The following is a 26,273-nucleotide window of genomic DNA, read 5'->3' on the forward strand; positions in this document are numbered from 1 at the left end:
AAGCTCTCAGGCTGCGTAATGGTGCTTGGGGCTGTCATAGCTGACCTGCTCATGTTGCGTGTCCACCAATGGTCAAGGCTGCTTCTAAATAGTTTGAGGTGTTCTGCGTTGGGTTGGACTCAGTGGCATGGCTATGGCATTGACATCTTTTGCTTCAGAGATGAGAAGCAGCTGTGTGTTTTTGCTGTTGTCCTTGACTCCTAAGTGGCCCTGGTTGTGACTCCAGTGGATGTCAGAGAAATTCTACCCCTGGAATTGTGTTGTCTTTGCTATAGTGATCTTTTGTGCAAAGTTCCTTCTGAGTTCCAGAAAGGACAGAGGTCTGGGAGCCCACTGAGCTTCCATATATGATTATGTAACCGTTTGTTGCTAGCTGACTATAAAAATCTAGTTATGAGAGCAGGGTATGGTCTGAGATTTACTTTTGTTAAAGCCTGGGTCCCAACTGCTAGCTACTCCCATTATTCTTGTATTCATTCAACAAATATTTATCGGACCCCTACTGTGGGTGAGACACTTCTTGAGATGGTCTTAATTTTCCCAGGTTGCCATAACAAAGTACCCTAGACCAGTTGGCTTAATTAGCAGAAATGTATTCTCACACAGTTCTGAAGGACAGACACCTCAGATCAAGGTGCTGGCTGGGCTGGCTCATCCTGAGGCCTGTCTCCCTGTGTCTTCACATGTGTATGTCTGTGTCTAAATTACCTCTTTTTGTAGGGATTCCAGTCATATTGGATTAGGGACTTTCATAGGGGCTTTGTGTTAACTCGATTACCTTTTCAAATACCTGCTGTCCAGATATGGTTATATTCTGAGGAACTGGGAATTACAGCATTGACAGAAGGGTTTTGAGCAAACCTAGTTCAGCCCATGGCAGCTCATTCAGCAGGGCATGAAGAAGCAGCATCCTGGGCATGAGCTACCAGCCCACAGCCTTCTCTTTGTTTCCAAAGGCACTTCTCGGTGAAGTGATGGCCTAGAAGGTACAGACATGAACTTTAGGTAGTGAAAAGACTCTTGCAGACAGAGCTCTGAATCCTTCTTCTCCTTTGCAAGACACTCTGATCTTTTTTTTACAAATATATGCCATTACTCACCGGCAGGGCTCCCTATTACTGTTTTTGCTGATTCTATGCAATGTGATAAATTTAGCCTAACTCCTTCTGAGTTGTAGGTAAAACACATTTAGAATTACAGAAGGAGGAATAGCGAGCTGTCTGCAGAAATGTATTCAGTGGCAGGATGATGATGCTCTGCGGAGATTATGTTCCTCGGGAGCAATAATAACATTGTGGCCAGCCTTCATTAAGCATTTGTTCTATTGCGGGCTCTGTGATAGATGTGTTCTGTATATTACCCCATTAATCCGCAATACATCATTCCCATTTTTCAGATGAGGAGATTGACACTTGGAGAGGTAAGGCCTCTTAGCTCAGTTTTGGGCTCCTGCCCACGTGGGGCCTGAGACTGTGCAATTAGCTCCTGGACCATATTGCTAGGGAAAGAAAGCACGTAGCCGGAAATAGCAGTTGCTGGAGCTTTGCTCACCCTTAAATTGCATAACTCCAGAGCTGGAAGAGACCCATGAGATCAGAGTCCTTGCTCGGTGACACACCTCAGGTGGGTTACATTTTAGGACTCTGATTCCAGTGTTCTGATTCCGAATCTGGTGTTCTTTAATCTTTGATTCTTCATGTGCCATGTGATAATAATTATGACAAGACATATTGCATTATTTTTAAGAGAACCGTTAGTTAATATCTTGATATGCTTTCATACCATTTATATTTTAACGAAAAGAAACAATAGCTTTTAATTGGCTAAGTGGGAACTATCCTGACCTCTTCCAGGCAAAGAGGAATTTAACCATGAGAAGCAGGATATGTCTTAAGAGCCATGTTTCTCATCAATGCAGGTTTTCCTTCTCCTCTTCCTTTTTCTTTGTGGCCCTGGAGATTGAACCTGGCACATTCTACCTTTGAGCTACCCCCCAGCTCTATTTTATTTTATTTTTTTTTTACTTTGAAACAGTGTCTCGCTAAGATGCTAAGGGTCTTGCTAAGTTGCCGATGCTGGCCTCAAACCTGCTACCCTCCTGTTTCTCAGCCTCTCAAGTCCTGGTATCACAGGTGTCAACCACCACACCCAGCTGATGTGGGTTGTTTTTAGTTTGGAATTCCAGTCATTAAGACTGACCGGAGGGAGCAGACTGTGACTCTTGCTCATGAAAGTTTCAGATTCAGAACACAAAGCCCTGGTGTAGAGCAGACAACTGCAACTGTTGTAGGATAAATCAAGACATTACTATATATTAAGATTTCTCATAACAAGCAACAGAATCCACTGCCAGCTAAACTGGGAGAAGGGAGAGGGAAATGCATCGTCCTGCTGTAAAGGAACTTCATAGGAAGAAAGGAAGGCTGTGGAAACTGGGTCTGGAACACAGAGGGACAAGGTTAACTCCAGATGGTCTTGAAAACTACAATGAATGGATACAAACTCTCTCATCTGCCATAGTTTCATTTTATTTAAGAACTAAAGTCCAGGAAGAGAAAATCTGATAGTTAAAGCTTCAACACCTGTGGCCAGTGGAGGCTCTTAGAGTTGGTTGCCGTGATGGGAGGGCGGTCATCTGTGTTGCCAGCCTCACATTAAGCACTGCACAGTCTCTGATTATCAGGGTCCCCCAGACGGCTCTGTTCTAGATAGACTGCATCGCAGAAATGGAAACTGAGGAGTTTTAAAAGTATTTATGTATTAATTCACCTAAAAATTACAAACTCATTTCATATTAACATGTATAATGTATCTTACAAGTGAAAATGGCTGTATTTTCTAAAATAAAAAATACTGATGGAAAGAGGGGTGTCGTTTTATATTCTTCCCCTTTTGGCAGTGCTGGGGCTCAAACCAAGGGCTTTATGGATACTAGGTGAGTGAGCCACATCCCCAGCCTATTTTTGCCAAACTTTTCATTCCGTCCTTTATGGGAAATAACTAAATGCTCATATCAGTTTTGCATTTCCTCCACTGTTATTATTATTATTTTTGGTGGTACTGGGGTTCCTGGAAGCCCTTCTACCTCTGGGCTACACTTCCAGACCTATTTTATATTTTTGAAACAGTGTCTCTTAAGCCAGCACGCCTGGCTTCGAACCTGCGCCATCCTCCTGTCTCCGCCTCGCAAGTGCGGGGATTACAAGCGTGCGCCACCACGCCCGGCTTTCTCCACTGTTATATTTTATATCAGTTAAAGTATGTGGGAAAAATATCATTTCACACAGATGTGTGGTAGGAAAATGGAGGAGTACTTTAATAAGCTTTTAGATCATTGGAGAGTTCCTTTTTTGATACCATACCAAAACTAAGTCAATAAAAAAGGAGACCTTATTAATAAATTCTTTTGTACTGTCACATTAAAATCCATCAGTGTCTCCTGCACTTGAAATGAGTCTCTCTCACTCCTGCGTGATTTTGTACCATCATGCATTGGTCATTTTCAAAACATTGCTTCGATGAGTTATGCAACTCGTCCAAATACTGACACATATCATTTGTCATATGCAAAGTTGTAATACTCAATCTCATCAATGATCTCATCAGAGAAATAATCAAGGATCAGGACGTGCTGAGCTCCTGATGGTAAAAACAAAGTTTTCTAATTTTCCCATGAAACCTCCAATTTTTATTAACAAATAAAAAAGCTAGCAATTGTCTTCCTTGAAGCGATCGTCTGAGTTTGTTGATTTTGAAAAAAGGTATCTGCCTAACACTCAGGTGGGAGTAACCACCACATGTCCGCCAGTTAATTCTTTCAACTCAAAATAGAAGCCATGAGGGGCAGCAACACCTCAGCACTGTGCGCATGCTCCGATGGCAGCAGATAGGCTTTCTCTGTTCTCCGCTTTTGCCAATATTAAAACATCCCTAGTCCTGCCTGGTGGCGCACACTTATAATCCCCGCGCTTGGGAGGCAGAGACAGGAGGATCGCGCAGGTTCAAAGCCAACCTTAAGAGATCCTGTTGCCAAATTAAAAAAATATATAAAAATAGAAGGGGCTTCCAAGAACTCCAGTACCACCAAAACAAAAACAAAAACAAAAACAAAACAAAACAAACAAACAAAAAAAACCCCACCACCACCACCACCAACAAAAAAAAAAAAAAACCCAAAACCCAAAACATCCCTGCTAGGCATGGTGACATGGTGGTACATGCTTGTAATCCCAGTACTTGGGAGGCTGAGGCAGGATGATCGCAGGTTCGCGGCCAGTTTCCACTCCTTAATGATGCCTCCTGAATTTAGCGAGAACCCGTTTCAAAATAAAGAATTAAGAAATATGTCTGGAGGTGTAGCTCCGAGGTAGAATGCCCCTGGGTTCAATCCCCAGTACCACAAAAACAGTAACAAATCCCTAATATTAAAATGACCCGTGTCAAACCAGGTGTGGTGGCTCACGCTTGTAATCCCAGTACTTGGGAGGCTGGGACAGGAGGATCCTGCAGGTTCGAAACCAGCCTCAGCTTCTTAGTGAGGCTCTCAGCAACTTAGTGAGACACTGTTTCCAAATAAGATATAAAATAGGTCTGGGAGTGTAACCCAGAGGTAGAAGAACCCTGGGTTCCATCCCCAGTACCACACATACAAAAAAAAAATGACCTGTGTAGGGGTTGGCATAATAAAATTAATAGTTTTTATTGTTTCATCAATGACATTAAAAAATGAAAGCCAACTTTTTTTTTGTTTTGTTTTTTGGTACTGGGGTTCCTGGAAACCCTTCTACCTCCGGCTACACACCCAGACCTATTTTATATTTTATTTGGAAACAAGGTCTCTTAAGCCAGCAAGGCTGGCTTCGAACCTGCGCGATCCTCCTGTCTCAGCCTCTGAAGCACGGGGATTACAAGTGTGCGCCACCACGTCCGGCCAGACCGTTCTTTTTTTAAAAAAAAATTGTAGCCGGGCATGGTGGCGCACGCTTGTAATCCCCGCGCTTGGGAGGCAGAGACAGGAGGATCGCTCAGGTTCGAAGCCAGCCCCGCGCGCTGGCTTACGAGACCCTGTTTCCAAATACAAATGTAAAAATAGGTCTGGGAGTGTAGCCCAGAGGTAGAAGGGCTTCCAGGAACCCCAGTACCACCAAAAAAAAAAAAAAAAAAAATTGTATGTGGTGGTAAGTGGGTAATGCCCTTTCCTTCCTCCCTTCCCCAATCTTCTTCCGCTATTCTCCTGGTTTTTCTCACTTGCCTGAAGTCCCTTTGCTTCCTATTTTTGTTCTAGCTTGCATACATGAGAGAAAACACAGGCTTCTTAACTTTCTGAGATCAGCTGATATCAATCTCACTCAGCATTGTATTTTCTAGTTCCATCCATTTTTTCTTCCTCTCTCTCTCTCTCTCTCTCTCTCTCTCTCTCTCTCTCTCCCTCTCTCCCTCTCTCTTCTTTCTTTTTCTTTGTGATAACGGGGATTGAACACAGGGGCATTCTACTCTGAGCTACATCTTAGCCCTATTTTTTATTTTATTTTGAAACAAGGCTTCACTAAATTCCTGACACTCGCCTCAGACCTGTGATCCTCCTGTCTCAGCCTCCCGAGTACTGGGATTACAAGGGTGTGCCGCCATACCCGGCTCTAATTCCATCCATTTTTCTACAAATAACATAATTTTGTTCTTCTTTACGATGGAGTAAAATTTAATTGTGTGTATATACATTCCATTTTCATTATCCATTCATCTGTTCAGACACCTAGGGTGGTTCTATAATTTGTCTACTGTGAATTGTGCTGCTGCAAACATGGGTCTGCATGTATGACTATTGTGTGCTAACTGCATACGTGAAGCTGTCACGTCACTATCCATGTCACCAACACGTGTGGGGAGAGGCAGGAGGAGCGAGGTGGGATATGGAGAGAGATACACCAAGTACTGCGTGCATGTTTTATGCATCAATTTGAGTCTCACTATGATGTATAATTATAATATACCAATGACACTATTAAAAATGACTACTCACACCATCTGGTGGCATTGCTTTATTTTGTGCAAAAGAACCAATGATTTGGTCCACCTCTGCTTTTTGATTTTTAACTTTTTGTTCAGAAATAAATTTTAACTTAAAAAATTGAAAAGTAAAAATAATGTAAAGAATACCCAGATACTCCTTATTTTGACTTCCTAGTTTTAACTATCTTATTCCTTTTGCTTTTTAATTTATTCTTCCTCCCTATCCTCTCTTTAATTCTTTTTTCCCCTGAATCATCTGAAGGTATGTAACATACATCAAGGCTGTTTATCCCTAAATATTTCAGTTTTCATTTTTCTAAGAAGAGAGATTTCTTTCTTTAATAACCACAGTGCAGTGATCAACTTTATAAAGTTTCATTGATAATGTTTTTATTGTCCATATTCCAGATTTGCCAGCCAACCTAGTGAGGCCATTTATAGGTATAAGATCTAGTGTAGGGCCAGGTATTAGTTTTCTTATCTTACAAGCTTCCTTTATTCTGAAATAGTTATAGTTCCACAGTCTTTTTTTTTTAATGACACCTTTCTTCGTTTAAAAAGGGTAAGAACCACCCTCCTTCATTTAAAAAAAACAAAAAAGGGAAAAAAATTAACAACCTTCATCTTTGTGATATTCTAATGTCTCATTGTGATTAGATTCTGATCATGCCTTCCAGGCCAGAAAGCTGCATAAACTCTCCTCCCAGGAGCCACATCTGGAGGCTCAGGATCCCCCTGTGTCTTTCCTAGCAATGATAATTGTGATCGTTAGTCCAGGTGTGGTATGAGTTCTCCACTAAGCAATGACTGTGTATTTTTTCCCCTTTTGCTCAGTTAAGATGTCTGTGGGGAGACTATGCAGTATCCTGCCTCTCAGTCCCATGTCCCTCTACATTTAGTAGCCACTAATGACTCTTGCTTGATGAGACTCCTACTTTATCCCCCCCACACCAATCATTAGCCTCAGCATCCTACTGCAAGCAGAAGTCCTTCATTCTCCCACTTTGATTTACATATCTTTTATTGTCTATCAGTTAATCTATTTCTCACCTATCTGTGTATCTCTATCTCTATCTATCTTACATTGACATAGACTCACTCATCCTTATTTCTTTTCACTACTTCATAATACATTCCTGCTCTTAATTATATTGGTGCTCTGGCCGGGAGACTCCCTGTGAGCTCCCGTGTCTTTGTGACATGTCTGAATCATGTGTGTTTCTTGAGCACTTTCGGGCTTGATAGTTCCGGGCTCATCTTGGCCCTGCCTTGGCCCAGTCCCCAGCTCAGCTATTTCTTTGAGGAGGCCTACTTCCTTTTAGCCCCCGTTTTTTTTTTTTTTTTTTTTTTTTTTTTTTTTTTTTTGCACCATCATTATAAATTTCAAGTGAAAAGGGCAAGTAAAGACTTTTTTTTTGGTGCATTTTGATTATACATAATGGCAGGCTTCACTGTTGCATATTTATACCCGCACATACATAATTTAGTCAATTTCATTCCCGGTACCTCAAAGGGCAAGTAAAGTCTTAATATTATTATGACAATGGTTTTGACCTCTTGGATTTCCTGCAGATGTCTTGGAGACTCCTCAAGGCCTGTAGATGCTTTGAGAATTACTGCAAAGTATAAATTATGCTGAAGTTAACTGCATCGTAAGGTATTATTTATAATCTGTTTGGCCAAGTGTGTGTTCAGTTAACTTCATGGAGGAGCTAACGATCTCCACTTGGCTGCTGTGGTCTTGAATACTTAGCCTGGTCTTGAGTATTTATTTTCATCCTCTAGAGATAGGGATGATATTGCTTACTTCCCAGGACTGCTGAGAAGGAGTGAGATAAGTCACCTAATGCTAGGTGAGGTCTCCTGGGAAGCACCATCCAACAGACCGTGAGCGAGGAACTTGGGAGGGTCCTTCAGTGCCAGCCCCTGTCTGACTGTGGCCACACAAGAGGCCCTGAGCAAGGCCCACCTCTCTGAGCCCAGTTATCCCTCGGAATCATGGGCAGTCATGGTGAAATAATGTTGCTGTTGTCAGCTGCTGCATATGGGGGTGCTTGTTTACATCCTATCTACTAGTGATACTATCTACATGTGAGAGGGTAAGACTGAAAACTGTAATAACTGGTGATCTGTCTCCAAACACGGGCTGTGAAGTAGTAGGTCATAGGTGAAACATGACTCTGTGCACACTTGGAAAATGCCCAAAAGAGAGGCTTGAGAAAGAAAGGCTCTTTTAGAGGGCCACTGAGGATTGAACCCCAGGGGCATTGTATCTCTCAGCTATACCCTAGCACATTTTACTTTTTATTTTTGAGTCAGAGTCTCACTCAGTTGCTAAGTATCTCTCTAAATTGCAGGGGCTGGCCTTGAACCTGTGATCCTTCTGTCTCAGTCCCCCAAGTATTAGGGTTATAGGCCTGTGCCACCATACCTGGCTGAAGACAGACTCTTAAGAGAATTCCATGTAACCATTGCTGTCCTGGCACCAGGTCAAGGTGAGCCAGACGCAGCCTCTGGCTCTGATGACTCACTTGAGGCTCCTGGAGGAGGATAGAGTGTTCTTCCTTCCTGCTTTTCCCTGGGCCTCCTTCTTCACTCCTCCATCTGTCTTCACATTCATTTTTCTTCTCCACCCACAGCAGCTGGATAAAAAAGGAAAGACCATGAATTTTAGAGCATTAACAGGCTCGGGTTTGAACCTACTTTTTCTTTGTTTGACTTGGAGAAAATTATTTTTTTTTCCTGGCCTTCCTTCTTCCATCTCTAAATGGAAATGAATGCTTCATAGAGTTATTGAGAAGACTAGAAGACATTATTAAAAGCATGCTGCACATTGCTAGGCACACGGGAGGCCCACAACACACCATATATATTGCCCTCCTCTCCGCTCGCTCGAGTTCAGCTGAAGTTTCCTCTGTGCTTACTCCTCCTGCTCCTTGGCTTGTGTCCCTGTATTACTTCATAGATGCTGTTTTGTTTCCATTTATGGCTACCTCTGCCAATGCACACCGCTACCTAAAATTTCCAGATGCTGATAGGAAAACCCTGGAAATGCAGATGGCACATTAGATACCTGTGGGAAGCTTATATATTGTATTAGAAGCAGACAAAAGCAAAGTCTTTTGGGTAAAATGGGCTCCCGGGAGAGGGCAGGCCCAAAGCGGTGAAGGCGAACTAAAGCCAACAGATGTCACCATGATGCCCTATGACAGCTGAAGTCATCTGAGGTGTCCCAATCACGCTTGGGTCCAAGGGAAGTGGATGCTCCTGGGTGGGAGAGAGGGAATAGCCCCTACAAAAGAAGTCACTGTGCTTCTGGGGAAAGAGGGAGTGGCATCTCTGGAGGCTCCAAAGGGAGAACGCTCAGGAACTCTCAGGAATTCAGGAAGACAGTGCTCCAGGGAAGACTCACATATTAAGGAATCTGGTTATACCCAGTAGATAGTTTAGTTACCTGCCTTCATATTGGACAGATGTGCTGATCAGTCAAGGAGTGCTCAAGTCCATGGAGGATGCAAGGCAGATCAGATGCACTTTTAGACCTTTGACTACTTCAGCTACACACGGGCGAAGACTGAGCCATGTGCTGGGGTAGGATGCCATGCATATCTAGATACCCCTGAAGAACAGAAAGGAAACAGACAGGGAACTATGCTCATTCAAGGCCATCACAATGACCACATAGGTAGGGAGTGATGTTCTAGGGTGAAAAGTAAGACCTGATGCCAAGCATGGTGGCACATGCTTCTAATCTCAGTACTTGGGAGGCTGAGATAGGAGGATCAGGGTTCATGACCAGCCTCAGCTATTTAGTGAGGCTCTTTGCAACTTAGTGAGACTCTGTTTCAAAACGGGCTGGGGTGTAGCTCAGAAATAGAAGGCTGCTGGGTTCAATCCCCAGTACTAGACATACACACAAAAAAGAAAGAACTGAGTTGGTTTAAGAATCCTCTCTAATAGATATTTGTATTTATACACAAATCCTCCCTGGTATTTTCAGAACTCCAAGTGTTCTTATAAACACACCAATGGCTAGTATTAGAAACAAACTTAGAGAGCATCTAATTCTAATTCCATTTTCTACTTTTTGGCTAAGATCACTGAAGCCCAGAAATGTGATGAAGGCTCCGAGATCACAAAGCTAATTAGGAATGGGGCCAGGGCTGGATGCTTAAATGCCTGACCCCCAGCCCAGTGCTTCTAGCGCTCCTTCTTCTTACAGCATTTCAATAATTGCAGTCTGCCCCCCTTTTTTTTTTGGTCAACTATGAGTTATGAAAAATACTTAACTAAATGTCTCAATTTTTGCTCTAAGAAGGTCACTTTCACTTTCATTTAGATTCCTACTGATCTGAAAGGGAGGCACATAATAAAAAAAAGGCTAGAGTTCATCAGAAACTAGTTCACAGTTTTTGGTATATGCATTTCACAGATATTTACGAATCACCTACTACATACCAGGTATTGTGTTAATCATAATGGGTTCGAAGGACTAAATAAGACAGTTTCAAAAAAACAGAGACTCAACACATACATCAGTAAGGAAAGACTGGGCATTAATTATTGACTATAAGTTTAATCCATCATGGGGAAAAAAAAAGAAATATGTTCCTGAGGGCTGGAAAGTAGTTATTTTTGCTATGAATTAGTCAGATCTTATAATGTTATATTTGGCTCACAAAATCTGCAGAAGAATCAGGGGAAAAAATAGATCATTATAGGGAGTTTTAAAAAAATGACTCCCATATTCTTATAAAAATAAAAAGGAGTAAGATATTTAGATTTGAACTTAGAAACCTAAGAAAGGGCTTGAAACTAACTTGGATATGGGGAAATGTTGACTGCCTGCGCTTTATAGAGAACTTTGCAAAAAATTAAAATAAAAGAGCTTTAGGTACAATAAGATATATTGAGGTTGGAGATAAAAAAAAGAGCCTCTCAGGGTGATCAGCCCAGGCCTTGAGAGAAGAGCTTTCTTAGAGGAGGGTGGCTCTTGTCTGTTGGTCAGCTTCTCTGCCGGAGTTCTTGGTCAGAACTGTTGTGGTGCTATCTTCTTCCTTTTTATCAAGGTTTATGCTGGGTCATAAAATTCCTGAGGGCTTGCAGCCCCCGAGCTCCTGCTTTGCTCCTCAAGGCCCATTTGCTGGCACAGACCTCTTCCTCCTCCTCCTCCTCCTCCTCCTCCTCCTCCTCCTCCTCCTCCTCCTCCTCCTCCTCCTCCCTGGGTCTCGAACCCAGGGACATTAGACTTCAAAGCTATACCCACAGCCCTTTCTATTTTTATTTTGAAATGGGGTCTTGCTAAGTTGCTGAGGATCTTGTTAAATTACCTTTGTTACTCCCATTTCAGCCTCCCAAGTACTGAAATTACAAGCGTGCGCCACCACACCTGACTTGGCAAAAGACTTCTCATCCAGGTTAGCCCTCCATGGCTCAGAGTTGGGACCTCTGACTACGGCCATCTCTAAACACAGGGCTGTAGTGGCCTGTACTAATACAATTACCACCCCCAATCTATTGAGTCAGAATCAATGGTTGATTATAACACCCAGTGGTTCCCATGCATGTTAAAATTTGAGAAGCCTTGTTCTTAAACCCTGGACACTGAGTCACAGAGCCTTGACTTCGAAGCTTATCACTGGCACTTTCTGGCCCTGTGACTTAGGCCAAGTCACCAAACCTATGTGGAGTTCAGTTTCTTTATCTGTAAAATGGATACAAGAATTCTTATCTTGTGAATGCCCAGAAAGGCTTTTACCCATTTATTCATTTCAAAGAGATCTTTCTTATAGCACTTACCTCTGTTCTTTATTTTTTTTTATTTCATTAAGAGCAGTTATTACATTTGGGGATTATTTGTGTCTGTAATGTATGTCTCACGAAGGCAGGAGCCACAGCTGTCTTGTGTACTGCAGTATTCTGGGGGCCTGCCACAGTGCCTGAAATGTAGTGGATTGCTCAATATTTGTTGAATAGTTGAATTTAAAAGGTCCAATTAGAGGCTGCAAGAGAAGCTCCACACCTAACTCGGAGAAAATGTTCACTAAATGATCGCTGTTGACAACACTGGCGGTGTGATGTGTAAATGAAAATGAGGGCCCCTGCTTAAAACATTAGCAAGAGCCGGGCGTGGTGGCGCACGCTTGTAATCCCCGCGCTTGGGAGGCGGAGACAGGAGGATCGCGCAGGTTCGAAGCCCTGTTTCTAAATAAAAATATAAAAATAGGTCTGGGAGTGTAGCCCAGGGGTAGAAGGGCTTCCAGGAACCCCAGTACCACACACAAAACAAACAAACAAACAAAAAAAAAAACCCAAAAAACATTAGCAAGAATTTCAAGATGGAAACAGCAGAGGAATAACTTTGCGTAGCAGGGGGAGAGGGTATTAGTATTAGTAGCCCTAAATATTCCCCACAGCAACATTCTGATTTATATCTGATGCACGGGTGTGACATTCATTGAATCAGCAAAAGTCCCATCAATGTGTGCTAAACAGCATTTTAAATGAGTTTCCATAACACACATGTCTGTAATGTATGGCTTTTAATTTACTTGATAATGTAAAAATACTATCTGAGACGAGGAATGAGGCGGACAGAGCCACTCAATTCTGCTGTAACAACTTTTCTTTACGAACGACTGAAAGTTAGGGCAGCACTCAAAATATAAAACAGTCAGGAGGAATTAGAGCTGAGAACCGGGAGACAGACGCTCATTCCAAAACAACCCGCCTGGCGCTGGTGTCAAGATCAGCTGAACTGGGGCTCTCGACTACTAAGAGAAAAAGCCAGGTGTGTGCAGGGTCCTGGCCCTGCTGGGTTGAGTGACATCCTCCCTGGGCTGAGTTTATCATCAGAGCGTTGGTTCCTTTAGCTGTTAAATCTGGAAAATCACCTACCTCCTGCCTACCTTACAAAGGCAAAGAGAAAAAAGGACATTGCTCTTGCAAAAAGGCTTTGTCCAACATTATGGCATAAACAAGAAAGGTGGAGACTCAGTAGGAAGAGCTCCAGGCTGGAAGCACCAAAGCCTCCTTTCTGACACAAATGTTCCGATTTATTAACTTACTGTGTGCAGTACTTCAGGGCTGGGCTAATAGACCTGAGGGAACAGTCCAAACCTGACTGAGCACACTTGAACAGCTTCTTTAAACTCAAGGCACCTCATTTTTCTCATCTGTAAAATGGGGTTGAACTAAATTCTAAAGAGTACTTAATAGACTTGACACTTCAACAAATCTTTCTCATCCCCACTGGTTTTTGTTATTTTTTGTTGTTGTTGTTATTGGTGGTGGTTATTGGTGGTGGTGTGAGGATAATACTATTTATAAAAAAACAAATCTCTCTCTCTCTCTCCACATGGTATTACTATTATAAATTCAAACTGGAGAAGACTTATAGCCCCTGTTCTCTTCCTTCTTTCTGCTGGCCCCAAATTCGTGTAGTTTTCTGGTTCTGATGCTGCTAATTCTCTTGATGGGATCCATTTGGACATTAACTTGTAGCTACAGCAGGAGCCATCTCTGAGGGGCTTGTTCTTGAATTGTGATATTTAGAAACTGAAAGAACCTTCCAGAGATAAAAAAAAAAAGCGACAGGTAGGTGGCCCTGATATTTCAGGACATCTGGCTCTGCTGGGTGTATCTTCAAATCATACAGCTGAGACATCACAGGCTCATTAGTTCCACTTATGAGGTCTAAAATACATACTTGGCTAGAAATACAAGCACTATCTTATCTTAGTATTTCTGTTCAGTGTGGATGACTGTGTGGATGATTTTGGTAATGACTCCAATTCTCCCGCCATCTATTACTGTATTCTGCACAATTCTCAGCCGTACAACACAAGTCTGTTCTGTAGACACAAATCATGGTGGCTTCACAGTTAATGATTTCCCCAGCAGCCATGGTCATGGCTCTCCAGCTGCTTCTAGTACCAGATGCTACCCAACTCTAGCCAGCCTCATAGGCTTAGGACCCAGGCAGACCTAACCACTATAGCTGTCCCCTGGCCACAGTGAATGGGTCAGGCAGTGGCCACATGGCTCAAGGCATGCCATTTTGTCCTTTCTCTGTATTTTCCCAACACACTGGTAGACACAATGAAAACTACAAGGCCAGAATGGTCCATGGCCTATTCCTCCTGTTGGCACACAACTATAGACCTGAGAGGCAGATGGTTAGTCCTACGGAGCACCGTGATGATCGAGCCAGTCTATTCTTGCTTGTTCCGGGGTTTAGGTATGTGAGCCAGTAAACTATCCCTTCTGCTCCCTTTCATCCTTGAGCAGTTTGAGTCTGTTTCTGTCACTTATAAACCAAAGTCTTCATTGCACAATCTGATACTAATATCTGTGTAACTGAGCAACATGAAGTCCTTTCTCTTGGAGTCATGGTGACAGGGGTGTCATTATGGGGGTAATAGAGTGAGAGTCAGTGTTGAAGTAGAGTCCAGCGGGTACAGGGTGGTACTCTTGCAAGGATATTGGTGGGATGAGAAAAGAAAGAAATCAGGCCAGAGCAAGGGCATGGGCTCAGGGGAAACAATGTTTTGCAATTATAGAAGAGAAATGTGGCCACTTGGGGTCCCTCCTCTCTAAGACAGGGAGGAGATAACAATGGGGAATGTCCCAGGAGACAGAAGAGAGCCCTGGGAGGGCAGCAGCATTGTTTAGCAGGGAGATGATCTCCTCGGAGAGCACAGGAAAGCGAGAGAAGGTGCTGATATAGAAGATGAGGAAGCTCGTGGGAAAGTTCAGTGGATTAAATTGCAGTTTGGACAGTGGGGTCTTCCAGCCAAGGAAAGGAGATATGGCACCGAGTGTGGTAGCAGGTGCCAGTGCCTTTAATCTCAGTACTTGGGAGGCTGAGATAGGAGGATTGCAGGCTTGAGACCAGCCTCAACAATTTAGCAGGACCTTCAGCAATTCAGCGAGACCCTGTTTTATTGTTTGTTTGTCATAAGGGACATTTTTTTTTTTTTTTGGTACCCAGGAGCATTCTACCACCAAGCTATACCCCTGGCCCTTTTTAAATTTTTTGTTTTGAAACAGGGTCTTGCTAGGTTCCTGAAAATCTCTCTACATTGCTGAGGCAGGTTTTTTTATTGTTTTCCTGAAGTGAGGATTGAATCCAGGGGCATTCTACCCCCAGCCCTATTTTTCATTCTTTATTTTGAAAGAGAGTCTAACCAAGTTGCAGAGGGTCTCACTAAGTAGCTGAGGCTGCCTGTAAACCTGCTATCCTCCTGTCTCAGCCTCCCAAGTACTGGGATTACAAGAGTGCACCACCAATCTCAACTTTGAGGCTGGTCTTGAACCTATGATCCTCATGTCTCAGCCTCCTAAGTACTAGGTTTATAGGTGTGCACCACGATGCCCAGCCCCTGTTTCAGAATAAAAATATTAATATGATTAGGTTTGTGATTTGGAGGTAGAATGCCCCTGGGTTCAATCCCCAGTATAAAACGAGAGAGAGAGAGAGAGAGAGAGAGAGAGAGAGAGAGAGAGAGAGAGAGAGAGAGAGAGAGAGAGAGAGAGAGAGTGTCAACACGCAGCAACAGACCATGGGATTGACCATGGCTTTGGGATTTATCTCTGCATGGTAACTGATGGGTTTGCCATCAACTGTCATATTCGCGCCTTCTCCACTTGGCAGAGGCATCTGTTGAGGCCATGCGTGTGGCCCTGGAGAGAAGACAGGTTCTGTGAAATTGGTGAACCTAGCAGAGGAGGGGAAATCAATGGGCTGTGTGCCCATGTAATCTTTCTTTCATCTCCATTTAACTGCTGTAACAAAATTTCCCAAGGGGAGCTTTCCTGATGTCCTAGTCCCATTGGGATTGTGCAGAGTGACTGTCCTGCTTTGCTGTGGCTCTTCATTATTCCTTAGTGCCCCAGAGAACAGGCTGATGTGATGGTTTAGAAAATCAGCACAGTCTTAGGAACTCTCATCTTCTTTAAGAATACAGACTTGCTCTCCATATGCTGGGGTTACATCCCGGTAAACCCGCCACAAGTTGAAAATCCATTGAACACACCTAACCTACCAAACATGGTAGCTTAGCAACACAGCTAAGAGCAGGGGTTGTTTACCCTCGAGGGAGCTGTAGCTCACAGCTGCTGCCCGGCATCTCAATGGAAGATGGTGCCATGTATTGCTAGTACCAGAAAAGATCAAAATTCAATATTGGTTTTTATTGAACACGCATTGCTTTTGCATCATTATCTTAAAGTAAAAAAATTGAAGTCAAACCCATCAATAGAGTTGGAATAGGACCACCATCTTTATCTGAGGAGATACTTGTTTCCCAACTTAGCTGTTTGTTTTTATTTTGGCCTTCTTGTGTATAATTGAGGCAGTATAAAATGCAGAGTTCAAGGGCTCTGTTTGTCAAGTTAGGTGGACCTGGATTTGAATCTTATTGACACCTGTAATGACCTTGGATGACCTTTACAACATTCTCTCTCTCTCTCTCTCTCTCTCTCTCTCTCTCTCTCTCTCTCTCTCTCTCTCTGTTTTGTTTTTGTTTCTGGAGATTGAACACTGAGCTATACCTCCAGTCCTATTTTATTTTATTTTTTATTTTATTTTATTTTTTGCAGGTCTGGGGATGGAACCCAGGGGCATTCTACCTCTGAGCTACACCCCCTGTCCTATTTTTTATTCTTTATTTGAAACAGGGTCTCACTAAGTTGTGGAGGGCCTCACTAAGTAGCTGAGGCTGTCTGCAAACCCCGATCCTCTGGTCTCAGCCTCCCAAATGCTGGGATTACAAGCATGTGCCACCACACCTGGCTATTTTTTTTTATTTTTAAACAGGGTCTCATTAAATTGCTGAGGGACTTGCTAAGTAGCTGAGGCTGGCCTTGAACCGGTGACTCTCCTGTTTCAGTCTCCCAAGTGCTGCGATTACAGGCATATGCTACTGTGCCTGGCTATTTTGTCTCTTTAGTATTGCATTTTTCATCTGTAAAAAGTAATGATGAAAGTGTTTAATCTATCATGGGTATTAAATGATATAACATGCAAAGTTAGATATAGCAGGACACCTAGAAGATGCTCTCACAGTGGAATTACATTAGATAGTTCATAAGAGAATCCAGGGTTCTTAGTTCCTTATTCTATCTTGAGGTTCTTTTTGGTTCTTTTTTTTTTTTTTCATCCTCTCACAAGATCCTGGTGTACCTTGGACACATTTATTTATAATATTAACCAGGGAGATCAATTGACAACAGCCACTATAGCTTTATTTTTAACTCAGTGATAGGTTGGAAGGTAAACCACTGGTCCTCATTAGGCAGAGTTTTGTCATGTGCTAAGTCTAATTCTCAATAGTAAATAATTGAATCATGACCAAGAGGATTTTATAGGCCTTACTAAAAGAATGGGTGATTAATCCCAGCATTAGGGAGGCTGAGACAGGAGGACTGCAGTTCAAGGACAGCCTCAGCTACTTAGTGATGCCCTTTGCAACTTAGTGAGACCCTCTTTCATAATAAAGAAAAAAAAATGAGGTTAGGTAGGGGTGTAACTCAGAGATAGAATGCCCCTGGGTTCCATCTCTAGTACTGCAAAATAAAATTTAAAAAAAAGAAAGAAAAAAAAAGAGTGTGTGATTGACTAGTGATGTCTGCTATGGGCATGCTTAAGGTAGTGAGTGACTTCACCCACTTCCTCTATGTGTTTACCCTGCAGTAGACACTAAGGTCAAGGGACACAGATGCAAGTTATAGACCTGAGAGTGTTACATGTCTTCCAGAACTGCAAATGATCATAGAGCAGGTATCTGCTGATTTGAAGAGCTACAAGAGTGACGGTCATTAAACTCAAGGTCACGGAACAGTGGATAGCAGCTGTAAAGAGAAGGAAACACTGCATCTCATAGTGCTCTGCTTAGAGAATGGCAGTGTGGGATGCACGTGTAAATCTGAAGCCTCTCAAATTGACAGGTTTAAGACTGCGTCTGCACAATTTCAGGGAAACTGTTTGTAAAGTTAAAGGGGGAAAAAAAGCCCCAATCAACTCATTGCTGATGTTGGGGCAGGCTTCATTTCCTGCTTCTCCTAAGTTCCTCCCACATCTGGATCTGCTTGAGTCCCACTGCAGCTCAGCCAGTGCCACCCCAGCCTAATCCTTCCTCCTGTCAGCAGGGACATTAACAAACTTCGTGGGCTTCTAGGTAGCCTGGACCCCCTACCTGAGTCATGTCCAGGTTCCCCTTGTTGCCTTGAGCTCTTCAATCGTCCCTTGGACTCCATCTTGCTGATGTTTTTTTCTTTGCATTCTACAGACTCACCTGTCAGGAAGTCCTGCTGCCTCTTGCTCTCACACATAAATTTTTTTTTTATCTTATTAATGACACTTTTATCTTCCACGTGGGTTTTGAAATCAGCAGACCTCAGGTCTCATTTCAGCTCTGCTTTCTCTTACCTATGTGGCATTGGACCTATGGGTTGGTTTTCTTCTCTATAAAATGGGAGTATAAATAATAACATGGCAAGTCACTTGTTATGTCCTGGAGGATAAAAGGAAAGTTAGTAGATGATGTAATGCAGAATAGCTGCTAACACAATAATAACAACAGTAATAGATATCATGCATTGATCACTTTTAATATATGAGGCATTAAGCCAGGTAGATGATTTACTTATTTTATCCCCTTCCCCATAACAAAATTAATATTATGATTCTCATCTCACAGATGAAATTGAGGCTTAGCACACTCAGTCACTCAGAGAATAAAGGGCAGAGACTAGATTTAAGCCAAGATCTGTTTGTCCAAGTCCAAAGCCAGGCCTCTTTTAATTACACTATACTGACAACAGATAGTGTGAACATCTCCCACCCACTTTGATGAATTTTTTTTTTTACTCTTTTCTGATGCTCGGTTTGTCCCAGCCATTTACTATGACCCTCTGGACATAAATGATTACAATTTTCCTCTTTCCACTCCCTGCAGTCTGCCCCATTCTGTTCCCATGGAACATTTTATGACTGGCCATGTCACAGCATCTGACAGCCCTAAGTCTATTATGCCAAACAAATTTGAGTTTTAAAATATTGAATTGGTTTTAGATACAGCCATGGGAGTAATTTAAAAATCTGGGCTCCCAACCAACAAAGTAATTTCCTTTTATTAATGGGGAAATAAACATCTCCCATAAAGAATGTTGCCTTCCTTCCATAGCCCTTGTCCTCAGAAATGCAGGGCTGGGTGGGTATCATTCATGTCAGAGGAGATCATGTGATACTAAGCGGGTAAGTGGGAGACCCGGAGCAGACCGTTTTATATGTCTGCTCAATCCTGTCCTGCGAGTTTAATTCCTGCTCCATCGGTTTCTATTAAATGGGGTCTTTGTTTTCACATTAAAGCTTGGGCTGGAGTAATGGAGGGACCCCTCTTTTGGGGGGCATCTGTAGCAAGGCAACATATTAAGTTCTGGCTACTTGTCAGCGCCAAATGGCTATCAGGGTTATCTGGCGAGAGAGTAGGAAAAACTGTAATTTACTGATCCACAAATGTTTTCCCAAGTACTTGGTATACATTATGTTATTTAATTATCCCATAATCCTATCAGTGAGTCATCAATTTCCCCATTTTTCCAACCCTGTGCCTCGGAGAAATTAAATAACCGTGTCAGCTCAAATGGTTACTAAATAATGGTACCACCCAACACATTTTATCATAAAGACACGCCATTGGAATTCAAGGCTCAAAGAGTGAATAATGAGTGTTAACTCTCAAAACTGGTGTTGGAATTTCTCATTGATTCAATACCTATTATATCAGATGCATAATTAGAATCTACCCAAAACTGATGTGAGTTTACAGCCAGAGTCTGAAATTGAGAGATGCCGTTCAGCTATTTGCATACAAATAGATGACAATTATTATGAAGTATAGTCCATTACGGAATTCAGTTTAGCTTGCATTTTAGTTAAAACCATAAAAATTCAGCTAGGAAAGAGTTAGTTTTATCAAATACATTTTTGTGGACTCAGTTTTGTTTTTTAGGGTTTCTAAATTAATGTGCTCAAGGCGGGGGGGATGCTCATTTGCTAAAATGTGAAATCAACATTGTGAAAAAGGAGATTGAAGTTTTGAAAGTTTGAGTCTCTTCCTAAGGAATATGCCAGTTAAACTTTGATTCAGGTTCCAATCTTCAGTGCCTGACTTTAGTCCATAGGACAAGCTTTAGGTCGTCTCATCTCCCTGGTGGGTCAGCAGATTCTAGATTCATAGCTCCGGCTTTTTCTTTTTTTCTTTCTGGTCGGTCATGGAGCCATCCTCCTGGGGGCTACTGTCATAGGGAATGTATAAGATTTGGAGTTAGGCAGACGTGGATCTAGGTCTGAGAACTATGTCATTACTTACCTATGTATTAGTGAACAACTACTTTTATCTCTGCTTTATAGCCTCCTCATCTGAAAAATGAGGATTATCATCAAAAAGTTGCTGCAAGAATTAAATGAGATAATAAATGTAAAGTCCATAGTACAGTTCATGGCACACAGTAAAATCATAGTGAAGATAAATCATTATAATTGTTATATTCTCGTAGGGGCTTTTCAGGTTTTTTGTTTTTGTGGTACTGGGGTTCCTGGAAACCCTTCTACCTCCGGGCTGCACTCCCAGACCTATTTTATATATATTTTTTATTTTGAAACAGGGTCTCTTAAGCCAGCGAGGCTGGCTCCAAACTAGTGCGATCCTCCTGTCTCTGCCTCCCAAGCCTGGGGAATACAAGTGTGCGTCACCAAGCCCGGCTATAGACTCATTTTTAATGGGCATAACCAGATAAATCCAGTGATCCATGGGGTCCAATCGTACTGTGGTGTGTCCTATTCAAGGGAATATAGTCCAACAAAAGCAATTCAAAGCAAGTGAAACTTTCTATTTACATTTCTTGAAGAACATCAAAGAGAATCCCATTGCTAAGCCACCTTGACACTTCACAACACCACACCACCACTCTATTTTCCGATTCCCTCTTACCTGGCAGCTGCTCCAGTGTCTCCTGCTTATAAACCTCAGCTCCAAAAATACCCATCCTTAATAACCAAGCTGCAAAGTTTTGTGATCTTTCCTCCTATTACCCTCCACTTTTCTACCACTTTATTATGTAGGTCAACTTAGCTTTTGTCCCAGCAGGCAACCCTTCTTTAGCAGGATTAGGGAGGAGTAGGAACTGAGCGGTCAGTGAGGATTATTTTTAATTGGCTGGGGGGAGGGTATGCGGTGGCTGTGAGCACTCATAGAGACCAATAGCTTCAGTGTCATCACATATCTGTCATCTCCAGAGCAAAGAACACTCTGGCTGCTAAGCTACTCACACTGTCTCTGAAGCCCTACTTTACAAAAAGGAGTGCTGATATATTTAACCATGTGGAGAGGGAGATATCAGGAAGAAAATCTTCATGGCTATGGGAGAACATTCAGTATGAAAAGTGAAAGAAGGACTTGGAAAAGAGGAAGACGCGGGGTGACATGACAGTTATCTTTAGACGCTTCCCAAATGGCAAAAATGACCATCAGTAGAATTCCTGGGAATCAGTGAGTTCTTCCACACCGGAGGTATTAAACCAAGGCTGATGACTTTTAAGATAGACATATGGTGCATCCAGTGAAGCACTCTTGGAAGGTGGGAGAACTTGGGAGTCTGTTCTTTTCCATCCTGAAATTCTATGGTCCTACTGATCAGAGTTCGATGCACACTTTTCATGCCAACAGTTTGTGGCTCCTAATCTGAGACCCCTCCCGCTCATAGTAACGGAGGAGGACTCATTTGTTTAGGTAAGATTGTCTCTACTGCCTTCTTTGCCCTTCACCCATCTTTCATTGGTTTTAGTAGCTAGTTCTCATCTTCATCCCAGTCCCTTTCTAATTCCTCTGAAAACGACCAGCACGATTTCCATCTCCACTGCTTTTTCATGCTAATCTGGAACTTGCAGAACAATATTGTGGCAGGGGTCCTGTAAGGAGCGCTTGTCTGAACCATGAAAGCCCTAGGTTCTGGCCTAGGCTCTGACACTCATTCTGTTGAGTGTCAAATGCCCTGGGGCATTGTGCTTTGAATGTAGGACTCTAATAGCCTAGACTTCTCTCTAATAGGAAGTGAATGGACCTGGGAAACTTGTTAGTAAACTGAAGCAGCATCTGGAATCTTGACTCAACAAACATTCATTCTGTACCCACTCCAGTGGAGAGCAGCAGCTGACAGGGAAGATGAGGCAAGTAAGTAGACAAGTTTGTTTTATCTTATGAGGAAGACGGAGTGTTATTTGGGGATTCAAGAAGGACCTGAAGAAGTCCATTTTTTTTTTTTTTTTTTTTTTTTGGTGGTACTGGGGTTCCTGGAAACCCTTCTACCTCCGGGCTACACTCCCAGACCTATTTTATATTTTTATTTGGAAACAGGGTCTCTTAAGCCCGCGTGGCTGGCCTCGAACCTGCGCGATCCTCCTGTCTCCGCCTCCCAAGCGCGGGGATTACAAGCGTGCGCCACCACGCCCGGCGCATTAGAAGTCTATTTGATCTGACTTCGGAATCATGGTCGGATGCCAGCTATGTGAAGATGTGGAAAAGAGAGGGCACACAAGATCAAAGTCCTTGGCTTGCTTTGGGAGCAGAAGAAAGGTCAGTATGTCCAGCAAGGCGGAGGGGAGCTAAGCAGAGTCCAGAATACCAAGAAACATGGGAAGAGTTTAGATTTAATTTCAGGTGTCATGGGTTGTCACTTGAGGAAGGTTTGGAAAAATGACCTCAGTCGTTTTAATGGTATAAAAGTCAGTAACCAGTATCGGTGGGGGAGATGTGAGGAGAATGGACCTCCCAAGTGGTGGGAAGAACTCAGCTGGAGGGCTTTGATTGACATGATAGTGGGGTGGGAGCAGAAATGGACAGGAAAATGCCTTCCAAAAGCACAGCAGTGGAGCCAACAGAATTTAGGTTGTGGATAGGGGAGCAAAAGGCAAAACAGGAATCTAGGATCTTTCTTCGGTTTGGCCTCCGGAGCCTTGGCAGAGTACCTGGTATCATTAACAGTAATGATTGCCGTTATTTGCCGAGTATTCATTACATAAGTGCCGTGGGAGTATTTTTGTCTGCTTTATGTCCTCAGCTCAGTCATTTTACTGAAAGACAATATCAGGCTTTAATTTATCTGGGCTATACTATTTCATTTAATCCTGAAAATAATATTAGATCAGTTATAGTTTACACAGTGATTCATGGAAATTAAGTAATTTGCCCAAAGCAGCACAATCAATAAGCTACAGAACCAGACTTTCAATCCTGGTCAGTCTAATTCTGAAATCTGGGTTCTTAATATCTATAAGTTTATTTATTAGCAGGTTTTACACTATAATGGGGACTGCCAAAGCATTCTGGGGACTTGAATGGACTTCTGAAAGGTCTCTTCAGAAATCATAAGAACAATCTTACTAGTAGGAATCATTTAATTTATAAGAATTGAAAAAATCTGGAAATCAATTTGAAACTCTGGACCTCTGCTAAACAAAGTTTCTATACCATGGCTGCTCCTAAGTACAATCATACCAAGACTTTAATGTTTCCCAAATCTGTTTTGGAAATTTTCAATATTATAATTATACAATGAAGCCTATATCACATGTAAGATTAGAAGTAAAGGACCAAGAAATATGGAAACAGTCAGTATTTGTCCTACTTTGAGCCTTTCGGTTATGTAATCCCATATATGTCTTATTGCTTCTATTAGCTTGTGTTTTGCATTTCTCCTGCTCCATGCAACCATACACATTCCAACTCACAGGCCATGTAAAGATAAAGGATGCTCACAGGACGGTCAAACATGGAGGTGGGTAGCATTGCAGTTTGTTAAGTGAACCCAGTTACAAGCCTAGTTAATGGGTGGTTTTTTTTTTTTTTTTTTTTTTTTGGCGGTACTGGGGATGGAACCCAGGGGCATTCGACCTCTAAGATACACCCCCAGCCTGATTTTTTATTTTTTATTTTGAAACAGAGTCTCACTAAGTTGTGAAAGGCCTCACTAAGTAGCTGAGGCTGGCCTGGCACCACGATTCCCCTATCTCAGCCTTCCAAATTCTGGGATTACAAGCATGTGCTACCATGCCTGGCTGTTTGGCTTTTTTTTGTGTGTGTGGTACTGGGTTCCTGGAAACCATTCTACCTCCGGGTTACACTCCCAGACACACACACACACACACACACACACACACACACACACACACACACATATATATATATTTAAATTTGGAAACAGGGTCTCTTAAGCCAGCAAGGCTGGCTTCGAACTAGCGCGATCCTCCTGTCTCTGCCTCCCAAGAGCGGGGATTACAAGCGTGTGCCACCAAGCCCGGCTTGTTTGGCTTTTTTTTGTGGGGGGAGGGGTCTGGGGATGGAACCCAGAGGCATTTGACCTCCGAGCTACACCCCCTGCCCAATTTTGTATTCTTTATTTTTGAAACAGGGTCTCACTGAGTTGTGAAGGGCCTCACTAAGTAGCTGAGGCTGTCCACGAACCGAGATCCTCCGGTCTTGGCCTCCCAAATGCTGGGATTACAAGCGTGCACCACCATGCCCGGCTTTGTTTGGCTTTTTTAACTGAAAGAAAAAGTTTCTTTCTGCAGAGAGAGTTATCTAAAAGAATAGTCTCAACCACTTAATGATATCAAACAGAGAAGATATTTTCTTCTTACATGCACATAATTACCAAGACCTCTGCACCATAGGTAAAGTAGGTAATAGGTTCTGATTTTCTGTAATATTGTAGCCAATGCGATCTTCAGAAATAAAAAAAATAGCCTTTAAAAGGGAAACTTTCAAACTGCTTCAGTAATAGGAATCAAGCTGGAGAAACAAGCTTAGTAATTTTAGCTCTTAATTACAGGAAGATGTTCTCTTTCCCTCTCTTAAGAGGTGAGGAATAACAGCTCAAATTGATGAAGAAAAAAGAATTAAGCCACGTTCTGCAGGGGTTTGCTAGAGTTTTGCTAATTACTCACTGTTTTGCCATCATTCATGGACTGCCCTTCTAAAAATAATTAAAGTTGATGAAGTTGCCTGTTTTAGTGAGGTTTGGTGTGTGTGTGTGTGTGTGTGTGTGTGTGTGTGTGTGTGTGTATGTCTGGGGATTAAACCCAAGAGCAGTTTACCTCTAAGCTGCAGCCCTAATTTATTTTGTTTTTATTTGGAAACAGTGTCCCGTCGGGTTGCCTCGCTCATTTGCTGACAATGGCTTTGAAACATCAGTTCTCCTGTTTCAACCTCCCAAGTACTGAGATTACAGGCACGCACCACCATGCCTGTCCCTTTAGTCAACTTTTCTGTTGCTGTGACCAAAGTACCCGACAAGCACGACTCAGAGGAGGAAAGGTTACTTTGGCTCACAGTTTTAGAGGTTCAATCTGAGGTTGACTGACTCCAAGACAGAAACCATGGTGGCAGGGTATGTGGCAGAGAAAAGCCGCTCTGTGTCATGGCAGCTGGAGACAGAGAGAAAGTGGCCAGGGAGTGATAGAGTCCTCAAGGTCACATCCCCAGTGACCTGTTTCTTTCAGCAATGCCCCACTGTGAACATTGCTGTGTTGGGGACATGCTCTCCAACACATGAGTGGGGACATTCTAAGCCCAAACTATAGCACTACCTTCTTTTAGGTCTTCACCAGTGTCTCATTCCTCTGATCTCATTCTTGGACCATGATTCTGGTTGCACTCAACCAGCAAACTGCAATGCTACACAGCTCCATGTCTGCGCGTGTTAATCTGTGAGCTCTGTGACCATCGATCGTATTTCCTTTATCTTTATATGGCCTATGAGTGGGATGTGTATAGATGCATGCAGCAGGAGAAATGCAGACCACAAGCTAATATAGACAATGAGACACCACATGGGATTACATGCCTAGAAGGCCCAAAGTAAAACCTTGTAAAAAGCCAACAAGTTCTGACTCTGTTTCCTTACTTCTTGGGCCTTTGCTTTTCTGAATTCAAGCTGGTGGCAAATTGTAAGCAATGGACTTTACATCCTCACATGGCGATAATTAGAGGCAAAGCAATGTGTCTTCCTGTGATGGTTTCTTCAGATTGAGGAAAACTGTTCCTGGAAGGGCAAGCCAACCCTTCTCAGTGACCATTTAGGAGTCGGTTACTGGCTGGTGGATGAGTTTGCCATACTGGGTGTAGAATCAGTAGCTCTATCTGCATTGCTGTTATATCATGCTGAACTATGGGAAGAAAGGCCACAATGCCTTCCATTTTAGA

Source organism: Muscardinus avellanarius (assembly GCF_963383645.1).
Source record: "Muscardinus avellanarius genome assembly, chromosome: 4".
NCBI lineage: Eukaryota > Metazoa > Chordata > Mammalia > Rodentia > Gliridae > Muscardinus > Muscardinus avellanarius.